Source organism: Gavialis gangeticus, unplaced genomic scaffold, assembly GCF_001723915.1.
Source record: "Gavialis gangeticus isolate Ggan-Ray unplaced genomic scaffold, GavGan_comp1, whole genome shotgun sequence".
In the NCBI taxonomy this organism is placed as follows: domain Eukaryota; kingdom Metazoa; phylum Chordata; order Crocodylia; family Gavialidae; genus Gavialis; species Gavialis gangeticus.
In genome coordinates this window covers 178785437-178806888 of record NW_017729022.1, presented here as the reverse complement: position 1 = coordinate 178806888, position 21452 = coordinate 178785437, and positions in this window count along the sequence as shown.

The following is a 21452-nucleotide window of genomic DNA, read 5'->3' as shown; positions in this document are numbered from 1 at the left end:
ACCCCATCATCCAGATCGCTGATGAAGAAATTGAACAGCGCAGGCCCCAGGACCGAGCCCTGGGGGACTCCGCTACCCACCTCCCCCCAGGTCGAGTATGACCCATCCACCACCACCCTCTGAGTGCAACCCCTCAGCCAATCTGCAATCCATCTGACTGTGTAGGCATCATGTGATTTTATTATCCTTGTTAAAGAGAAATCTTAGAATGAATTTAGGTTTTTAAAGTTGACAAGTTTTATATCTGCCAGTTTTAATGAGTGGGTGCACCTGCTATCTGCAGTCTGGGATGTCATTGGGTCCCCCACCGCTGCTAAGTAATCACAAAGTAATTCTAGATAGCATCTTTTTGTCACTGTCTGGCAAAGAGATTGGGAAGGATTTTTGGCCCTTGCTACTGCCTCTGGTGTCTCTTTCACCTCAAGATTATATAACATCACTGTTTTACATGGGGCTGCACCTTGAATCAGGCTAGAAATTAAAGCTGGTGAAGAATCCATTTATTTTCCAAGTCTAAGTATAGAAAGCCAAAAAGCCTAGACTGAATTGATTCAATCGAAGGCCAAAAAGCCTAAGCCTAAGGCCAAAAAGCTTAAGGCTGAATTGATTCAATCTTCATAGGTTAGTCTAAGCCACTTAGATTGAACTGATAAGCAAGTGAAGAGACATTCACATTTGGTTCCAGAAATGCAGCCACATGCCTGCAGTGGCCCAGGCCAGAAGCTGGGAGGTGCTGAAGCATGCCTTGGCTGGAGCAGACAGCTTGGGCTAAGGCTAGTTTGTCCACCCTGCGAAAGGGAGTTTGGACTGTGACAACCTGAATTTGAAGGGGATCTGGAATAGAAGTTCAATAAACTGATTTAACCTAAATCAGTTACGTCTGACACTACATCTATCCAGGTTTATTTTAAACTGGTTTCAGCAATTTTGAAAGCTGTTTATGTGCACTGAACTTCTGTTGTGTTACAGATTTGAACCAGTTTCTGATCATTTATACTGGTTTATGTGCCATTTCTGTCCCTAGCTCCATGGGTTTGAATTTGCCCCATTAAGGTTCACAGAAATTTTGCCATAAATTTCAGTGGTAGCTGGTGACACCAGTGTGCTGTGATCTTTACTGTCTTCCTCTTATACTTCTCATTTTGAGAGAAAAGAAAACCTAAATACTGGGGTTGTCTTTCAGCAAACGTCCAACCCCTATTTCAGCTCATGCTATAATGTTCTTCAATTATGATTACCAGAGATGGTGCCTCTCAGCATACAAGAGAGATCTACCTGTAGAGTCTGCAAATACTTTTCATTTTAAGCATGAGTTTTTCCATAATAGGATCTTTCAACATGGAGATATGTTTTAAATTTAGGCACTACATCTTACTTTTTCACAGGGATGCAATGTCCTTAGGAAAGGACAGGTACTTTTTACATGTGTTTTTATAAGTCAAAATAAATAAAATATTACAATCCAAATACACCGAAGAACTTATGTGAATCTTAGTCATTATATCATTCCATAGTACTTGGACATCAGGAAGCAAAACCACCCAGGTACTTCAGTAACACTCTGAAAACAAATTCAGTGAAAGGATAATAGGAGGATATAATAGAATTGTGTCACAAGATAATCATGTCTAACCACTACATAAATATGCTAGATAAATATCAACACAAATATGTGCTTTTTCCAGAAGGGCACAATTACTGTGTAACGTTTCCTTTTTTTTTGCTTCATGTGTTTCACAGAGGGAAAAAAAAAGGATTTTTTTTGTTGTGTCTTGCAAAAGCAATCACATATAAAATGACATTTGCCTTCCTTTTAAGAGAAATTATAACTCCAAAAATCATGACATTTCACACAGCTGGCAAACATTTCTAACTTCTCTGGCTAATAAAGAAAACAAAAACAGAAAATCCCACAAGAACCAGAACACAAAGGGTTCATAAACAAACTTAAATTATTTTTAAAGCCTGATATCTAATCTCCTTTTTTGTCAGTTTTGAAAAGCTCTCGTCTCCCCAAAACTATCTCCTAGGAGCCCTTCCATTAGTGGCTTGCATGGGATGTAGTTTAGTCATGTTTGGAAGTCCATAGGAGGAGAGGACACTCATCACCTCACAAGGCCATGCCAAGAACATTTTTCATAGGAGTATCTCATGGTATTGGAGATATTGCAGCATCCCTGTGAAACAGGTAGTAAATGACTGTTATCTCCATTTCCCAGTCAGAACACAAATAAAGTTAAGTGATTTGCCCAAAGCTGAACTCATGAACTAAATGTGCTATAACTCCCCAAAACTACTAATGCTGCCTCCATGAACAAATATTCTTTGACCAAAGGCATAACCAGTACTAACTTTGACCTGTTTTCACAATGCAAGAATGAAAACATGCCAGTGGAACCCTACATAATGTCCCAGGAAATAATCCTTTGTCTCTTGGTGTGGTATAAAATACTTAAGGGAGGGTGGGACAGGTAAGGAAAAAATAGGACCATAATCCAAACTTCTGGTCCTGCACTGGCTGTTGTTGTAAGGCAGTGTAAAGGGAACTAGGCTACACTAGTATTGGCACTATACAGTGTATATTCCCTTTGCGTACTGTGGAGATTCAAAGAAGGTCTGTGTCCCATGATGCACAAGAGTTTCCCCAGACAGAGCAGCTGTGCACTTTCACCAAATGATGCCAGTGCTTCAGGGGCACAATCTAACCCTAAGTGCTGTTATGATTCTTTTGCTTACATTCAGGATATTGAAACCAGACCATGTTACAAGGATGTTATAGTTAAAAGGTTTCTGCAAAGAGGTATGTCTTGTATTGTCATTGGAAAGTGTTAAGATCCGTGGTCATTTTGACTGTTAGTGGAAATTCTTCAGGGTTTACAAATGTTTGGCACTGCATTTCTGCTGGGAGGCTGCACAAGTGTTTTTAGTGCTTTGCTTGCAAAGACTGTTTTATACTGTAGCACAAACTCTGCAGAGAAATTGAGAATCTTGACTGTAGACAGATCCTGCAAGAAATGGATTTTCTTCTGGTTGTAGTATCATGTTTTTTTGTTTGTTCTTTTACCTGGATCCTTACTGCTGGGTACAATGAGTCAACTCAAATTTATAATTCTTCACTAAGGCAAAAGTAATACAAAGATTCTCTGTTTTGGCATGTGTTCAAACTAAGTTGGGCTCCATCCTTGCTGCTTGCAGTTTGTTTTTCTCTTTATGTCCTTTTACTCGCACTGTTCTAGCCATGGTTTCAAAATATCTTCCTTTGGAAGCATAAAAGAATAATCTGCAACAAATGTTTCTCATTATATGAACTTGGGTTCATGAAAGATTCTATTCTCTCTATATATTTTATTTAGTTAGTCTATAAAGTTGTATATCTATCCTGCCTTCCTTTTCCTGAGTTATATATGCAGCTTCTGCGGGATTAGAGCTGTATTCCTTGAGATTTGTTTTATGGTTCAGGTTCAAACAACACCCAAACTAATAACTTAAGAGTTAGTCAAAACCTACAAGATTTCATCAGAACTTTTGTCAAAACCACACAAAGGAAGAATTTCTTCCATAATGTCAACACAAAATCATACATCAGACCAGGTTGGCTTATAAAAATGGCACATGAACATTAGCTTAACTGTGAGAGTAGGTTGTTATTTTAAGTTGGAGCAGTTTGTCATAGACCAGTAATGTAACTTGGGGTGAGGCAATCAGGCCACCAACCCCAGTCCGTAATTCAGAGTGGGTGTTAAAACTATGCAGTGTACTGCATAGTAATCATTTTACTGTCCCAAATGCTGCCTTACATTTGGGTGACCACTGGATCCTTTGAGGTGCTCCTTTCCACAACATGTCAGTTAGTGGGGCTGTGATGGCAACAAATTGTTGGATGAATCACCAGTTGTAACTTTCTAACTTTGAAGATAACGTCACCTGCAGTTTGGTTGCTGGCACTGAAGAGTCCACAAGTACCTTTACTCTGCCCATTAGGGGCCTGATCTTGCCATTGCCTAGTATACTAGATATTTATTCTCTGTGCATCCTAGGTGATATTTAGTAGCGTTGGCTGTGAGACGAGTTGAGTGTATTGACCTCAGCACCTCTCTCATCCAGGTGTTGTGCCCACATGTTGGCAGATATCACTACGTTGTACAGATAAGCAGCTGCACATGCCTACTGTGGGTGGAGTATTTTGTCTATTAGATGTTGGAAGTTGCAGGGGTCCTGTGGAGACCAAAAGGTAGAGTTCAAAAGCGGTAGAGTCCCCAGAGTGTTTCAAAGGCTGTGATTTCTCAGGACACTGGGTCCAGTGGTATTTACCAATACTCTTTGGTTAAATCCAGGGTGGTTATGTACTTTTCATTGCCTATTCCTTCCACCGTTTCATCTATTTTGGATATAGGATATTCATCACACTTTGAAACAGTGTTAATTTTACAAAAATCGGTACAAAACTGGATGGTGCAATCAGGCTTTGGCACCAGAACAGTTCAGCTACTCCACTCACTGGCAAATACCTGTATCACCCTTAGCTACAGCATCTTCTTAATCTTGTTTTACCGTTTCTCTCAGCCATACTAAAATTCTTGACTATCCCTTCTGAACTGCACAGCTCAGCTTGAGGACTACCTGGTGTTCGATCAGCGTAGTTTTGGCCCCCTTTAAAATCCTCCAGTAGGTTTTTTACTTCAGCCCACTGAGTTGAGGTCAAAGCCTCCCCTAGCATGAGGCCAGCCTAGGATTGGGGGGTGGGGGAGGGAGGGTTTGAATCCTCAGCCGAGTTCCCAGCAAACAGGTAGACCCCATACAGGCTTCTTGGACCTTCTAGGGCTTCAGCAAGTTGATGTGATATATTTGCGAACCTTGCTGTTTCTCAAGTAGGCAAACTTCATAATTCACCTTGTCTGCCCTCCACAGGACCTCAAAAGGGCCTTGCCACTTAGCTAGCAACTTAGTCTCAGAGGAGCGGAGAAATAGTAAATACTCTGTTCCTTGGTTGATAAATCCAGAGTTGGGCATTTTTATTATACTGCTGTTCTGCACCTGTTGTGCAGCCCCAATGTTTACTTTTGCAAGGGCCTAATATTTCCCATAGCTTCAGGACATAATGGACTATATTTTGTGGTGTTGTCCCCTGGGCCTGCCAGGATTCTTGTAAGCAATCTAACATGCCCGGGGGTTCCTTCCCATACAATAATTGAAACAGTGAAAAGCCAATGGAGGACTGTGAAACCTTTCAAATGGCAAACAATAGTATACTAATAATTGGTCCCAGTTCCAGGCCTCTTCTGAGACAAATTTTATCAACATCCCCTTCAGTGTCCAATTAAATCTTTCAACTAATCCATCCATTTGGGGGCGGTAGACTGAAGTCTTTACAGAATGGACCTTCAATAAGCCCTAAACTTCTTGGAGTAAGTGGGACTTGAAGACTGTGCCCCGGTCAGTCAAAACCTCTTAGGAACTATCCACCTGAAAGAATATCTGTAATAGCTCAGAGGCTACAGTTTGTGCTAAAGCTGAGTGAATTTCCACAGCCTCAGGGTAGCAGGTGGCATAGTCTAAAAGGACAAGAATGAATTGGACCCTCTTGAACTGGCCTCTAGTTGTCCCACCAAGTTCATTCTGACCTACTCAAAGGATATGCTGATCAATGGAACAGGTACTAGTGGGGTCCTATGAGTGGGGCAGGGAGTGACCAGCTGGTATTTGGGGTAGGATGCACACTAGTTCTCGATTTCTTAATATACCCCCCAGCCCTTTTCCACGTTCACGTGTAGCAGGTTGTTACTTCTTTAGCCAGACCAGGAGTCAGCCTTCCTCCTTTCCTAGCTCAAACTAAACAGAATAACAAAACATCAACAACCCCCACTCTTGCCTCTCCTATCCAGAGCTTCACCACAGTGTTTCAGTGTTGCTTCTGTTTTCAGTTTCCTTTCCTTTCCAGCGTCATCTCTGGGAGCTTTTTAACTTCCTCCAGGGCCAGTCAATCATCCCTGTCAGCTGACCCAGAGCTCCTAGGCAGGCAGGATATTACCATCTAACCCCCTATAGCTGGGCTTCAGTCCCTGAGTAATGCACCTTGTTACATCCCCCTTTACCAGTTCCCAGAGTGCATTGCACTGAATTCTGTAACACATTTGACCATTGATTTGAATTCTTAAACCTAGTTGGTTGAATGGATCCATTCTGAGTGACAGTGATGATCATGACAAAATTCTGAAGGTGGCTGATGCGTCTGCCAGAACACTACCCAGGGCGGCAGTTCTCGATCTTGTTAGACTCAAGACACCCCTCATTAGACTCAAGGCACCCCTTGGAAAATGCCAGCTCTTGGTTTCCTTTAATTTTTGTGACTACAGAACATAGAACAATTCTTCTATTTCAGAAAGAACTCAGAAAGACCCCTAATGGACCAGATGCTTTGGATTCCTATAGGAAATCTATAGGTTTATCATGTTTGCACACCTAACAGTGCTAATAGGTGCCATGACAGCCTGGTTGAGAATCAGTGACCTAGAGGCAGTTGCTAGTGCAAACTGTGGTGGAGTAGAGGATACCAGATTTTGCTTTTAATGATCTACTTTTGGTACATGAAGAAATGTACACTACTTCCAGGTTTTGTAGAGCTTCATGCTATGCTAACTAAACTGAGACAAGTAACCAAGCTAACTCATTTAAAGATAGATGAGGCATCTCTAAACAATGCTGTAGTCTGCAGGGCTGGTGTAGCCAGAGAGACTTTCTTAGTGGTTGCAATGTTCGTATTACAGCTAGAAACTGGTATCAGTCAAACCAATCTTTCTCATTAGAGTGATAGTTCATTACAGTGGATTTCACTTGTGAAAAGTAAGTGTACTCTGGGCAAGAAGGCCATCTAGATGAAAACAATTATCTATAAGCAACACACCTTCTTTAGAGCTTTTCTGTTCAATTATGCCATTTTGTGGCATAATAGTGGCACAATTGCTTTGTGAAGAATAGAACTGAACAAGTTTGTATTGTTTGTTTTTGGCAAATAGTTTGTACATAAAATAATATATTTTTGGTCAAGTCAAAGCTGTTTGCGGTGGGGACACCACCACGAGAACAAATTTACCACCAGCACAGGAGCGGTGAGAAAAGCGGCAGCAGCAAACCGCTTCTGGAGATCAAAAGCGCCTTCCAGTTCTGGCATGGATGTACTTTGTTAACGTGTGCTGCCAGCGATTTGCTGGCTGGCACTCAGGAAGAGAGTTAAAATCCACCCTGACTGACATCCGGGAAAGACCAGAAGTAGATCCGCCCAAGAGCCCGGAGCAGCAGGGAGAGACTGTGTGCCCTAGCAGGGGTGATTGGTGGCAACCTAGGGAGTTTGGGTGCCTGATGGGAGCTGGCTCAGAGGAGCCAGGATACATAACTCTCTAGTAGCTGTGGATCCCAGATGACAAAGACAGAGACTGGAACAGTGGTGAGCCTGTGGAGAGAAAAGAAACAAAGAAGTGGTGAATGCTGTGAGTAATCCTGAGGAAGGGTACCTGGGTAAAAGAGGAGGCATGTCAGGCCAACTTTGAGGCCTCAAGAAGGAATGTGAACTCTCTAATGAGACACTACACATAGTCTAACTTTGACTTTGAATAAACAGGGGCTATTGCCTGGCTGTGGTTGCTAGCTGGAAGGCAGGCTCGGCCAAGACTTAACATCTCATTTGGTTGGCATAAGGCAGGGTGTAGGGGAGGCAGAGGCAGGACCAAAGACCTGTGTGTGAGCACCAAGAGAGGCAGGATCAAATAACTTCTTCCCATTAAGAACTATTCCAACCAAGTCATGGCAAGTGAGACTCTGTGTGGACCTTAAGGACTCATGCCATCAGGCAAGCTGCTGACCCACAAGGGGACAGGAGTGCCTGACTAGCTTGAGATGGTGAAGTGCTTGAATGAGCATCATGGTAAATTGCACTCCTAAAACTGGGTTTAATTTGGTGAGTAATTTATCTGCAATAAAAATGAAGAAATTAGGAAACTTTGATATGCATCATTTGACCCTACTGTGACAAAATGTATTTTCAGGTGGATGCATAAAGCCACTTACGCATTAGTCTCAAAACTGGAGTGAGAAGGAGAAGGTTATAGCGCCTTCCTTTTAGCCTGTAATTCAGTTGGTATGGCACTGTCCTGAGCCTTGAGCCAAGTGCTCATCTCTTTGCTCAGAATCAGGAAGAGGGATCATTTGATCCCTGGTCTTGAACACTCCAGGTGGTGGTCCACCTATTGACGTACAACCCAAAATTACTTTTTTTCTTTTCACCAAAAATTCGAAAATGTTTTGCATTTCTGGTTGATCTGAAACAAAACCTTGTCATTGCTGTTTCAGTTGTGGTTATATGCACAGCCCTATTTCAGACTCTTTTTGGTTACCCATAGCCACCTTTCCATTACTACTCTGCCTTAAACAGGCTGGAAGAATGGAACATAGGAGCATGCATCCAGACTTTTACTACCACATGATATACCTGTGAAATTAGCATCAGTCCCACAGATTGGAAGCACAGGAAATGCAACTCAGTAGTTTGCATGAGACAGACAGGAGAGCTTTCACAGATGCTGCAAGGTAGGTAGCATGTTGTTTTCCTTAGAAATTGATTAACACATTAAAACAATTTCAAACCTTCATTTAGCTCTAATAGTCTTCTGCCATCTTTATGCATTCACATACTTAGCTGTGTCCTGTATCTTAGACATGCTAATACATAAAGACTTGGTATTGGGGAACACTAAAAAAATGATAGTTCTCCCTACAGCAAAACTATCTCCCAAGTTTTAGAAGTCCTGAAAGAGTACCTTCCCCAAATACAGACCTCCTTAGACCTAGTTTTACTTAGTCACAAGACTACCCTAGTTAGATTTCTGACGTACATCTATTATTTTTAATTGTAGCCCTTGTGCTTTTAAGTACCTTGCTGTTAAACTAATCCTTTGCTCACTATGTTAAATAACTAGAAAATAATGATTTAACAAACCCTGCAATGGTAAGTAAACATGACCAAATGGATATCGGGTAGTGCCACTTAAAACTGACCTATGAGGTGTTGTGTCAACAAGTATATCTGTGGCCTGTTCCCTCTTCATTGTAGTGTATCTAATACTTTTGTTGCTGTAGCTCTTGGTGTGAATGTAGCTTTGTTTATCGCTTAGGATCCTATGCCTGAGACACCCAGGCCAGCTGTGCTGCTAGAGAAGTGACATCGTGGGAATCTGTAACTGCAGCTGACATGACTGTGATATCAGTGCTGCTTTAGGCTTTGCAATGCACCTTCTGTTAGGTTCTCATCTTTTTCCCACAGCAGGCTCCATAGCCCATCAAATGTCACAAGTCAGGTGAAAATGCTGTTCAGCATTTTTCCCCTCCCCTTAATACAAATTTGCTCAAGTAAAAATATGTACTGTCTCAGAGACTTACATGGGTGTGAAAGGCTGGATGAAATAAAGGCTTTCTTCAGGTTAAAAAAACAACAAACTAGTTATGTGACATTCTCCGATTCCCTGGAGACCTTTTTGCACAAGAGATAGGGAGAAGCTTTATATGCTCCAGATACAGAAACAAAGGAAAAAATTAAACCTGTGTAAATCATTGCCATGGCAGTAATTGGGTGGGGTTTGAAAAAATAAGCAGGTGCATACCGAAGGCAGTCAAGGTCAAAGGAGTACCTTCAGCTATGGTCTTGTCCTGTTTCAGAAGCTAAGCAGGTTTGGGCCTCATCTGTGTTTAGATGGGAAGCTTCCAAGAAAAACTTAGGTGGGGCAGGAAGTGGTGAATCAGGAGGTGATGCTTCCCCCTGAGGCAGTACAGTAGTGAGCACTGTTCTGCCAGCGTTGCCATGTTTGAATGAGTTAAAGAACCTGAGCATCTCTACCAGTTGCAACTCTGGTGTCACTGGATGGGTGTTTGCCTCAGGGATCTGGTGAAATACTGACTTGATAATCCACCAAATAACAATATCACAGTGGCTTCATTTGGATGAGGCCTTTCTCTTACCACATGCAGGGCATGTCTACATTGGCTCCAGATTATGCTAAGGAGCACCACAGTGGTACCTGCTTAGCACTGCTCTAAGGATGCTATGTTCCACATGTTTTGGGGGTGAGCAGGCACAGAGAAGTCATTCTTTACTTCACTGAACAACCCCCAACATGGGACCATGCCCCTCAATCCTGAACTCTCGCTTTGTGCTGGGTAAAGTTGAGCTGGATTGAATCGGTCCCAAACTTGGGGGGAAAGTTTCATCTTAGGCCAGGGTCCCATGGTTAGCTGCTGTGTCTATAATGGGCCAAAGCACAATCTTATATTTAGCTACCTCAGAACAGGGGGCTGTCTACACAGCAGTGGCAGTGTGCCTTAGATGGGCCATTCCTGAGCATGCCCCATCCACCTGCTCCTGCACATGCACTGAAAACCCAAGTAAGCATTATTGAACACATTCTGGGATTATCCCCTATGGCAGCTTTCAAGTATACTGGGCATGAAGGTCTCGAGGCAGACTGTAAAGACTGGCCCACAGCATACAATATTTTAAGCTTCCTAACACTACAATAAGCAGCCAAGTTCACTTTCAACCACTGTTGAGTAAAATCACATGCCTGACCCAGCATTGTTGACAGATTGTTTTTTCCCCGTGTGAGTAGGATCTTCTTTGCTTGTATAGGCATATACATGCCTCCTCCTGTGTCAAATATATCCTTTTCTTAACACAGGATTGTTTCTATCCTTGCTAGTGGCTTCCTGTCCTATTAGTCATCAGGAATTGGAATACAGGCAGAGCTCAGCTTTGTTGTGCAGGGCCACATGCTCTTCCTGGCTATCTCCACCAACAGTTATCATCAGAAAACTTGCTCATTGGTGAGAAGGTCTTCTCTGAGGCTATTGTTAATACTATCCTAGTACCCAGTGGCTAACAGGTACTTGTAAAGTACTGTAAAGTTAAAAGGAAGATGATACCTTCTCCAGAAATACTGCATTAATTCTGCCCTTTAATAACCCCCATCAATTATTATTGTGAGTGTACTAAATCAGTGTGTTTGTAAGATTGATTCTGCTCTCCACAATGCATTTAGTTTTATCTGTAACACTGACTCTGAACTTGGAGTCTGGTCCTAGTCCCATTGAAGTAAATGAGATATTTGCCATTCATTTAAAAGGAGGCGTTTCAAGTATTTTCTAAAATGCAACACAACTTTCTACTTTGCTAACCATTTTGCCTTATATGAATTTACATATTCCTCTAGATCAAAGGCTAAATTTATTATAAGTGACTTAAGACTGTTACCACAGCATAGTTGGCTTTCTTTCCCACAGGCAGAAGCTTGGTACTTTGAAAAGCAGGTCCTGGTAAGGTGTCTAAATTTAGGTAGCCAAAAATGGAAATATCTAAAATCAGTAGCTGCTATTTGCTTTTAAGGTAGCTTGTGTTACATTTTATAACAATCAGGTAGTTAAAAGGTAGGTGCTTTCCCTCCATGCTATTTCCCTTCATTAAAGGAGAAGAGGACTATTGCAGTTATTTGCTTTGGCCTTTATTGCAAATATGAATGTCAGTGTCAGACAGCCACAAAATGCATAATTACATTATCAAATTTAAGGAACTGAGTTAAGGAATTTGAATACTCAAAACCAAGTTGAATAAAAATAATGAAAAACACCCTCTCCTATGAATAGCTTTGGTCCTCATTATAGATTAGTAGTTTTGTGAGATGATGTAGAAATGTTCCTTATTATCACAGCTTTATTGCCTACCTCTGTACATCTGTTCCAAAATTCGTATTGAAATAGCCAGACATTTCAATAATCCAGTGTGGCTTGGAATTTTCATATTGTTTCTGGTGCATTAAAATCTGGATGGAAAGCTGGTACTTTTAAATTTACAATTGCACAGACTGTACAACATCTGGGTAGCTTTGCTCTATTGCTTTCCCTGTTCCTTTAAATTTAGACTGAAGTTATGATGTGCATGAAAGGTTAAAGATCTTGTGTGTGGCAGGTGTTAGTTCAAGCTGACAAATTCAGTAATATGTTCATTTTACTTTGATATGAGTTCTTACCAAATACATAAAGCTTTACTTCCAGCCTTTGCAAAACAGGGTTTTTTTATTACCAACAAACATACCCGAGGATCTTCTGAACTGGGAGAGATTCTCAAGGTATTCACAGATTCATGAAACCATTCTCTAGAATATTCATCTTCTTCTTGTTCCTACCAAGTGAATGCTTTGTACTCCCTCCTCCTCCTCTCCCCACTGGGGCAGGTACTTGTAAAATGACCAGAGAATCAAGTTCCCTATAAAGATAATATTAGTATGCCAGGTAGTGAATTCTTTACTCACTTTAACTTCAGTGCAGCGATGTGAGTAACTGTTCACTGTTGTAAGCAAGGTGTTAATAGTATAGCTTACTCTGGTTATGCACATATATAGGAAGAGCCAGATTTTCAGCTGGTGTAAATAAGCATGGTTTCATTGAGTTCGGTTAAGCTGTCTTGATTTACACTAACTGAGGCTCTGGGTCATATCATAAGCCACTTCCTTCCCTGAGACACCTGATGTAAGCCCATTATAGGCTGTCTGTCAATGAGAACCGCGAACTCTAATCCAAATGTCTTCTTTTATTTGTGGTTCTGTAAAATTCTCTATTCCTAAATACAATAGAGAATAAATGTTGGCTGTTATCTAGAGGAGGTGGAAAGGTGCTCAAACTTGGGGAACAGGGAGAGAAAAAAATGGTTTCTCTGTCCTTTTTCTAACAGCCAAATCTGCTTGGTGGGTGTGTGGAGGTTTTTCTCTGGCTGTCCATGTTTAGTGAGAGAAAGGGGTATTGGAAAACGCAGTATGTGTGCATATGTCAGTGTGTATAGCTAAATCCGAACTAATGGCAGCTTCTTAATTCCTGTGAGTACCCATAACCTCCACTGTAAAATCTGTTGGAGGGCACTTCCTAGACAAAATGCTGATTAAAAGTCAAATCTAAGGAGTAGTGGAGTTGGGTTTGGTTTTAGGGTTTAAGGTGGTTAGATTGTTATTTTGCTAGGATAGGTTTGATCAAACTGAATTTTCAACCTGACCTTCTGCTCACCCCTAATAACTTCCTGGTTTCTTGGTCAGGGAAAGATTTATGAGCAAGAACAAAGAACGATGTGTCTGTCCCAGCAGTAAGGGAAACCAGAAAACTTATTAAGAAAGAGAGAGAGAGAGAGAGAGAGAGAGAGAGAGAGAGGAAGAAGGGAGGGACAGCTGAAAGAAACTCCTAGTTTCAGAATGAACTACCTTCGTTTCTGGTCTGCTGTAATTACCTAGTCACTGAAGAAATAAAACGTTGAAAAATCAATTTTATAAAAAATCAATGTTTTAAACAATTTGAAGAGCTCTCATAATTTTAAATCTCTCTACAATGTACATGTTCAGGGCCCTGATCACCTTCAAAGTGAAGTGCTCCAATAATTTTAAATTGTTCTGCACTGAGGAGACTCAAACCCCCATTCACTTCCAAATGGAAGCAATCTTGAAAATGTGAAGCACACCAATAATTTTAAATAGCTCACTCTCTCTCTGTCTAGCCCCCCTCCTTTACTTTCGTGACTTCCCTCCAAGTGAAGATTTGAGGGTTTCTTTACATTAACAAGATTTGTCATTGATAACCTGTGAAAAAATATTTGCTATAGCAGGTTGTTTCTTTTTAAAAAACAAATAATGAACAGAACAAATTAAAAACAAGTAATGTTTTCTCAATTCTGAGCTTTTTGCCATTGAAATGGCAAAACTTCCCCCATGAATGTCCCCAGTTCTTTTCTGCTTTTAGCCTGACCCAAAAAGTACAAATTAATGAATATAGATGTTATCATTTCCTAACTTACAGCTCTGTGAAGAATGTGATTTTACATCAAATTTTAATTTCATCCACAAGGGCTTTAGACCTTATAATTAAAATACCTCGATTCTCTTCAAATTAGAAAAGCAAATTGTTACATATCATAAGTAGGTGCTTTTCACTCTAATGACAGTCACTTAGATGATTTATGACATACATTATTTTATATCAAAGTACAATGAAATAGGCATTACCAAAGGTAATCTCAGTAATGTCTGAAAAGGGATCTGAAACCTCAGTGCAACAATGAATGCAGTATTTAAAATGCAAAACCCAAAGACATTATTATGGTTTTGATTTCTTATGCCACAGCTTCTCCTGATCTGTTATATTACTACAGCAGTACAAAGGGTGTTTTGGATTATTTTGTTAAGATAACAGACGGGAAAAATGAAATATAAAGTCAGATTTTATGCAAAAATTGTTATCCAAGGGATGATAAAGTAAAACTGCATAATCGCAGAGAAAAACAATTGATGATCTGCAAACTGAAATATATTGAGCTCATGGAATATGTTCATTCCCAGCTTTTAAGCCCTTGCATTATTAAAATGCATAATAAAATAAAATGCTAAGATAATGTATAAACAAATCAGGCTAACGTAGCATTCTGAATATGATTATTCTTGCATTTCTGTGTTCTAGTTGAAGATCAGGAATTCCACCCCCACCATCCCGTTAAAGCTAAAATCTTGATCCACACTTCAGTAAAGTCAGGGAAAAGAATCCCATGAATTTCAGGGGGCTTTGGATTAGGCTTTATTTGAGCAACTAGTTACATATCATTCTGTATAAAAACAAGAACAAGTGAGTATTAACTAGCCATGACTGGCTAGGGTGGAGATTAGATGAAGGTTTCTAGTAATCAGAGAAGTGAAGTTCTGCAACTATCTTCCAGTAGGAATAATGGAGCCAAAAAAACCTTACTAATTTTAAGATGGAACTTGATTCATAGATGTTGGGTCAGAAGTGACCTCAGTAGATCATCGAGTCCGACCTCAGCCATGGGCAGCAAAGAACGCTGGGGTTAGATGACCCCAGCCAGGTGCATTTATAGCCTCCTCTTGAAGACCCCCAAGGTAGGGGAGAGCACCATCTCCCTTGGAACCCATTCCAGATTCTGGCAACCCTTACTGTGAAGAAGTTCTTTCTGATGTCTAACCTAAGTCTGCTCTCTATCAGTTTGTGGCCATTGTTCCTAGTTACTCCAAGGGGTGCCCTGGATTAATTTATGGAGGTCATTATGTGATGTGGTCTCTAAAATGGCAAGGGATTGGACTTGACCTTGGAGAACCCTTCCAGTCCCATGTTCCACTGGATTTCCTTCACAAAGTATTCCTTCTTCCCTTCCTTCTTCACTGTGTTAAGTCCCTTGTTTATGCACAAATAAATCAACTGGGGCTTAAAAATAGCTCCCTCCCAACCTAATAAAAACAAGAGGAATTTATAAAGATTCCTGATATCAGGACTCATTTTTAAAAAATGAAAAGGGTTAATGGCCAGAATCTGTCATCTTGCCAATGCCATTCTGTCATTAATTAGTAAACACACAGTGGAACTAGTTAGAGAGGAAGTGGTCATCAGCAAGAGTAAGTATAGCAGAATGAGGCCATAAAAATGGATTTGGTGTATAGCATCTGAAGGGCATTTGAATAGGTACAACAGTCTTTATATAGATGTTCCACAAGTTTTTGCTTTATGTTAAAATATTTCTGGTATTATACGGGCAATTTTATTTATAACAGTAATAATGTGCTACTTTAAATTTTCCAACCTTTGTCGTGGGGAGAGTAGAAGTACAAGTTGATGCCTTTAGCAATTTTTTATATTAGTAGAGAGATAAAAATTCCCTATGAAATCCAAATCCAGATATAAATCCAGGAAAGATATAGTGTTTTCACTCTCAGGCTTCCTCTAGCTGGGAAATAATCTTTATCTACTTTAAGTCTTACCCTAGTGGGAAGTATTTGGGTCAAATATGAGCTCTGAGTGCAACTTTTTGCCCAAAAGGACTAATGCGATCCTGTGAGGTATAAATAGGGAGGTACCAAGTAAGAGTAAAGAGATAATATTACCTTTGTATTTGGCACTGGTCAGTTCCTATAGTGATACTGTGTCCAATTTCTACATCAGAGAAGATGTAGAAAAATTGGAAGAGGTGCAGAGAAGAGCTGTGAAAATCAGCAAAGAACTGCTAATTCTGATTTATAGTTATGGTAAAAGAATAGAGGAGCTCAGCCTATTTAATGTATTAGAGGTCGAGGCATAACTAGATCACAGTATACAAGTATCTACAAAGGAGCAAAGAACAGAGTTTTCTTCATCTGGCAGATAAAAGATCAATAAGATCCAGCAGCTCAAAGCTAGTCAGATTCATGCTCAGAATGATTTTTGGGCTTTCATTTAAGAATGACAACAACTGTAACCATTAGAACTATTTACTGGATTTGTAATAGCTTTTCCATCATTGGAAATTGTTTACATTACGTATGGATGTTTTCTGAAAAGCATGGTCTAGTAGTTCAAAAAGGAGCTATGGGGTATGTCGCACATTACACTTAGGATGTGCTAACTGTACTTAAAAAACAAGCACCTGCACATTCAAGCAGTAAAACACATACTAAGTGCAATCGTTTCATAGCAAAGTTACAACTTTTTGTGGTAGGAGTATCTCCAGATCATATTAACTAACATGTTCAGCTATTGTCAGATTGCTCCATGGAGATATTATGAGTTGAAGACTCTGGCATGGTGCAGGGGCTGGGACCAACAATTAGTTGGTTGCAATGGAGTTGGTTCAAGACTTCCAGTAGCAGAGACCTGACTCAGCCCATGGACCCAGTGGCAGGAGCAGCATCTCCTTCTGGGGTTGGCTCCATGCATGGGAGCATCTAGGGGCACCTATACACATGCTTTGGGGTAGGGGAGGGCATTTTAATCAGAATAGCTCTTGGGAACCACACTAATTAAAATGCCCACAGTATCTTGTGTATTCAGCATCCTGCATTTCAAAATGGTGGTAAGGGTGCTTTACCTGAAGCTTGTTTGATGAGCTTTAGTTAAATCGCCACCACCACCATTTTGAAATTTAGGGATACTGAATACACAAGACGCTGCAGCACGCTGGAGTGTTCTGATTAAAATGCTCTAGAAGACCTAAATTAATCAAGTCTGTCATGATGTGTTCTAATCAGAACACATCAGAGCACATGTAAAAGTGCCCTAGGATTTAAAAGCGGGATACAAATAGTGTGACACATCATCACATATAATAATACATATTTTTTCCAGTTAAACAGAAACTAGAAACTTTATTCGTATGCTAGGGGTCTAGTAGTATATTATTCAGTTGAAGATCAAAGCAAAAACAAAGATAAATTTATTGAAATGTGCACAAATTCACTAGATATATATAAAGTTTAAAAAAACACAACACACTAGGCAAGAATGGTGAAAATATATTGGTTCATTAGTCCTGTAGTTATTATAGTCAAATGTACATCTCTTATCTCAGATTTTTAAAACAAAATCTAGCCTTCTTGAGTGTCTTGACAGTGCCTCCAATACTTCACAGTCAGTCATTTCTACACAGAGTTAATATTACCACATCTGATCTAAGGTTTTTAGCTAAAGCTAAAAGCAGTGTATAGGGCTGCAAAATGGAAAAGAGACATTGCTCAGAATAGTTAACAAACAGCAAAATTGAAGAAGAAAGGATAGTATGAATAGTAGAACATCAAGGCCATTACAAAGGAGAGAGGGTTGTTACTATCTGTGGAGTGAAGGGAGATTAGCAGGAATCAGGTAGATTATCATGAGCTGTGAAGTAAAGTGATTTCCTTACTGCTGCTTGAATAGAAATGCCACTGCTGCTGCCAGGCACTTTTTTTAAAAGGTTAGATGGAGCAAAAATCAAAGAGGGTAGGGATGCAACTGCATCACTGCACCCCTTCTGAATCTGCCTCTGGCTCCCTGTGCCTCCCTCAGTCTGTGGCAAAGACTTGGCTGTTCCTGGTGTGCCAGGGGCAGGGGCTCCTGGGGTGGACAGTTCTGGGCACATGGTGGGGAGGGCAGAGGCTCTGGGTATAGTGGGGGTTACACATCCACATGGACAGATGTGCAAGCTGGGGTCAGTTTCATGGCAATTGGGGGTGAAAAGTTGGCTTCAGCCCTGTTCAGAATGTACTGAGATATTGTAGTAAGCGCTACTGTGGCAACTGCTCAGAACATGTTCTAACATTTAATATAGCATGGTAATGCTTATGGTTATCTAAATAAAACACATGCTAAGTGTCTTGTGTGACAAGGTCCTAATTCACAAAAGTCTTGTGACCTGAGTCAGGCTACTGCAGCATTCCCTTCATCTTTTATATCTATGAGCATCATTCGGTATTTGCCAACAGGCCAATCCTCAGAATTGCGATCACTTTGATTCTCACTGGCTTCCAAGTGACTGTCTAAATACAGCTGCATTCTGGGAGTGGGGATGTTCCTTCTTTCTGAGCTATTAACTTGGTAACATGGAAAAAGAAGTTTAAAGGCTGATAATATAATTAAGTTCAGTTTTTCAAAAAGGCTTGTCAACCACTGTTGAAGCCAGAATTTCAGTTCATCTTCCTTTTAAGCACGTAATGAATAAAGTGGCCAGAATTTTTTAAATATTCAGCACTCAGGGCTGCCATTGTTCTGGAAGTCTGGCCACTTATTTAAATACCTTACTGGGAACTGGTGGGTGCTGAGTTGGTTTTTTTTAATCTGCCCATTCATTTCTGGTGCATCACCCTGTCCATCAGGCTGCACCAGGTGCTTCAAAGCAGAATTAAAATGATTCCTAAAGGACCACTCTAACAGGCTAAATCAGTGTTACTCAGACTATGACACCCCTCAGCCACAAGTGTTTCTTCATATCACATGGGGATCTCTCAGAAAATGTTATCTAAGTCGTTTCTTCCTTTTTTTTTTACTTTATGGATTGGCTATGTCTTTCTCATAACTATGCATATTATTGTACAGCACACACAGCTCCCTGTGGTAGTTTTTCCCCTCTTTTGAAGTAGAGTACATTTGCCACAGTTCATCTAGAAGGGGAGATGTTGTTGCAGTTCTTTATTATCACTGACTCCTCATGTGGCCTCTGAGTGAGTCACTGGGTTGAATTGTGTGAGGATGGCCAAATGATCAGTCCTGCAGCCGTGGGAATTGGCTCCATCCACATTCTCCCACTAAGACCATAGCATTGAGGCAGTAAGGATACCATAAGCAGTGCCCCCATGGTATTGTGCCGGAAAGCTGGTTTTCTGCTTCTGGGTTGAACTGAAGGTCTGTCCACTTGCCACTCCTTGCCTCACTAGCTCAAGGGAGTAAATGTAGCCATTACGCAGAAGCTGTTTCCACTGCTACCTATGAAGCAGATGGCTGGTACAATGGTGTGCAGAGGGCTGCAAAGCAAATTGTGGCCTGCCAAACTGCAGTGTGGCCCTTTTATAGTTGAATGAAAAACCTCATTAACATGAACAACTGCAACAAATTTGAAAGGAAAATGCACAAGAAGTTAGAGAGTGTAGGGGAAGAATAGCAGGGAATGTAATATATAAAAGACTAACAGTTCTTGTTCCATTAAAACAATTTTGGAAACAAGAAACGGGGGTGCTTTTTAAATCAGAAGGGAGATAGACTGAAAAGGATTTAATGAGGGAGGAAATTCTATTCTCTATGGTCTGTCAGAGCAGAAGCACCGTCAGCTGCAGCCTAGAGCTGTGCAAAGAACAGAAATTTGCTTCCTTTCCCATGGCCCCAGAAAAGTGCAGTTCCATGTGGACCAGAAGCATCTTTACTTGCCAAAGCAACATGCCTTGTCCAAAGCTGCTGTGAGGTCCACCATGACTAAACTGGCCAATGGGGTGTGAACAAAAATAGTGGCAGATCATTTACTGCCCAACCTAGTGCAATGCAGTGACTGGCACACCCCAAAGGAAAGACAGAATACTTATAGGACCCAGAATGTAGTTGTTGGCCAAGAGCATCTGGCATTGAATTAGCTACCTCCTCATCAGTTGCCTTCCTCCAAAGCAGGCAGCTTGAAAGTGAGAAGTGTTTCTCAAATACTCCAGCATCCAGAGATGGTTCCTTGAGGAGGTTTCATGATCCTGAGGTCGTTCACCATACCATCTTCATGGAGCAAGGTGACAACAACGTAATGAATCAAGCTCAGGCTGCTGCAGTGTCAAAAATATCAGTGTACTTTATTGTGTATGGGTTTTGCTGTTAACAAAAGGAGAGGCAGATTAATTAAACAGACTTGGCAGTAAGTTATTGTTTTTATTTGTACCATTTAAGAGTTTTATTTTGAGATATTGACTGGCAGCAGTTGAGAGGGAAAATTAACACTTTTTTTCCTTATGAAGAATAGGAAGTAGTCTCTACAGACATAGTTAAAGATAAACATTTGTTTGTAAAAAGTCATATATAATCTGTCTGTATTGAAGCTCTTATCTCATATAAGCTTAACATTTTCTGCACACTTAAAACAGCTATTCCATTTCTAAAACTAACAGATTCTGGCTTGGTCTTATCTCTGTGACAGTTCATGGGTATTGGAGACAGAAGTAGTAAAAACATTCTTCTGCCATTCACTGGGCTGCTGTTCCTGTTCTGTTCACCGGGTGGTGGTGTTCTTACCCTTCCATGCATGTAAGAAAACCTTGTAATGAATACTTCTTGGGCATCATGGCTGTTGTGATGCTGTATTTTCCTGAGCAAATACATCCCAGCCATATTTAACTGCAGGTAAAGGATTTTTTTTTTAATTATTTGATGGGAAGTGGGGTGCAAGCTGCAAACGCAGGCATGACTTTAAGTCATTTAAGAGGAGAAAATGTACCAGGCTGCCTAGCCATAGCAAAACTCAGATGTGTCAGCTTCAGTTCATTTGTGAGAGCCAAACTGACCGCATCAATACTGAAAAAGGGCTTTGTTACTGGACTTTTAAACTCATGGAAGCCAATGGAAAGACTCCCATTTACCTCCTTCAGTAGCTATTGAGCACAGGAGTTAGGGGTACAGCCTCTGAATCAGAACTTGCTAGACCTTAAATGATGGAGGCAGGGCCAGATTTTGACAGGGTGGGGCCCTAAGCTAGGGATTCCCAACCTTTCCATGCCATGGCCTGGCAAACTGCAGACCAGAAGCGACTGTGGCCAGCAAACTGCGGACCCCCACCGCCAGAATTTCTGGCAGAACACAGGTAAAGTTACTTCTACACCCCAGGTGGGAGGGTGGGCCAGACCTCAACCGTGCCTGCTACAGGCCCTGCAGGAGGAGTTGCGGCCTCTCTGCCCGGCTCTGCAGGGCCATGGTGTACCAGTCCGCAGTCACTTCTGGTCCAGCAGCTGACGTTTAGAGGCCCCTCATAGTGTGAGGCCCTAAGCTGTAGCTTGTTTAGCTTGTGCCTAAATCTGGCACTGGATGGAGGCTATACATAAGAGAGGGACAGGGGGGAAAAATTCTGGTATACCCAGTTCACTCTCCCTTTCAGCATCCAATCTCTGCCACTCTGTGACATGGGATGC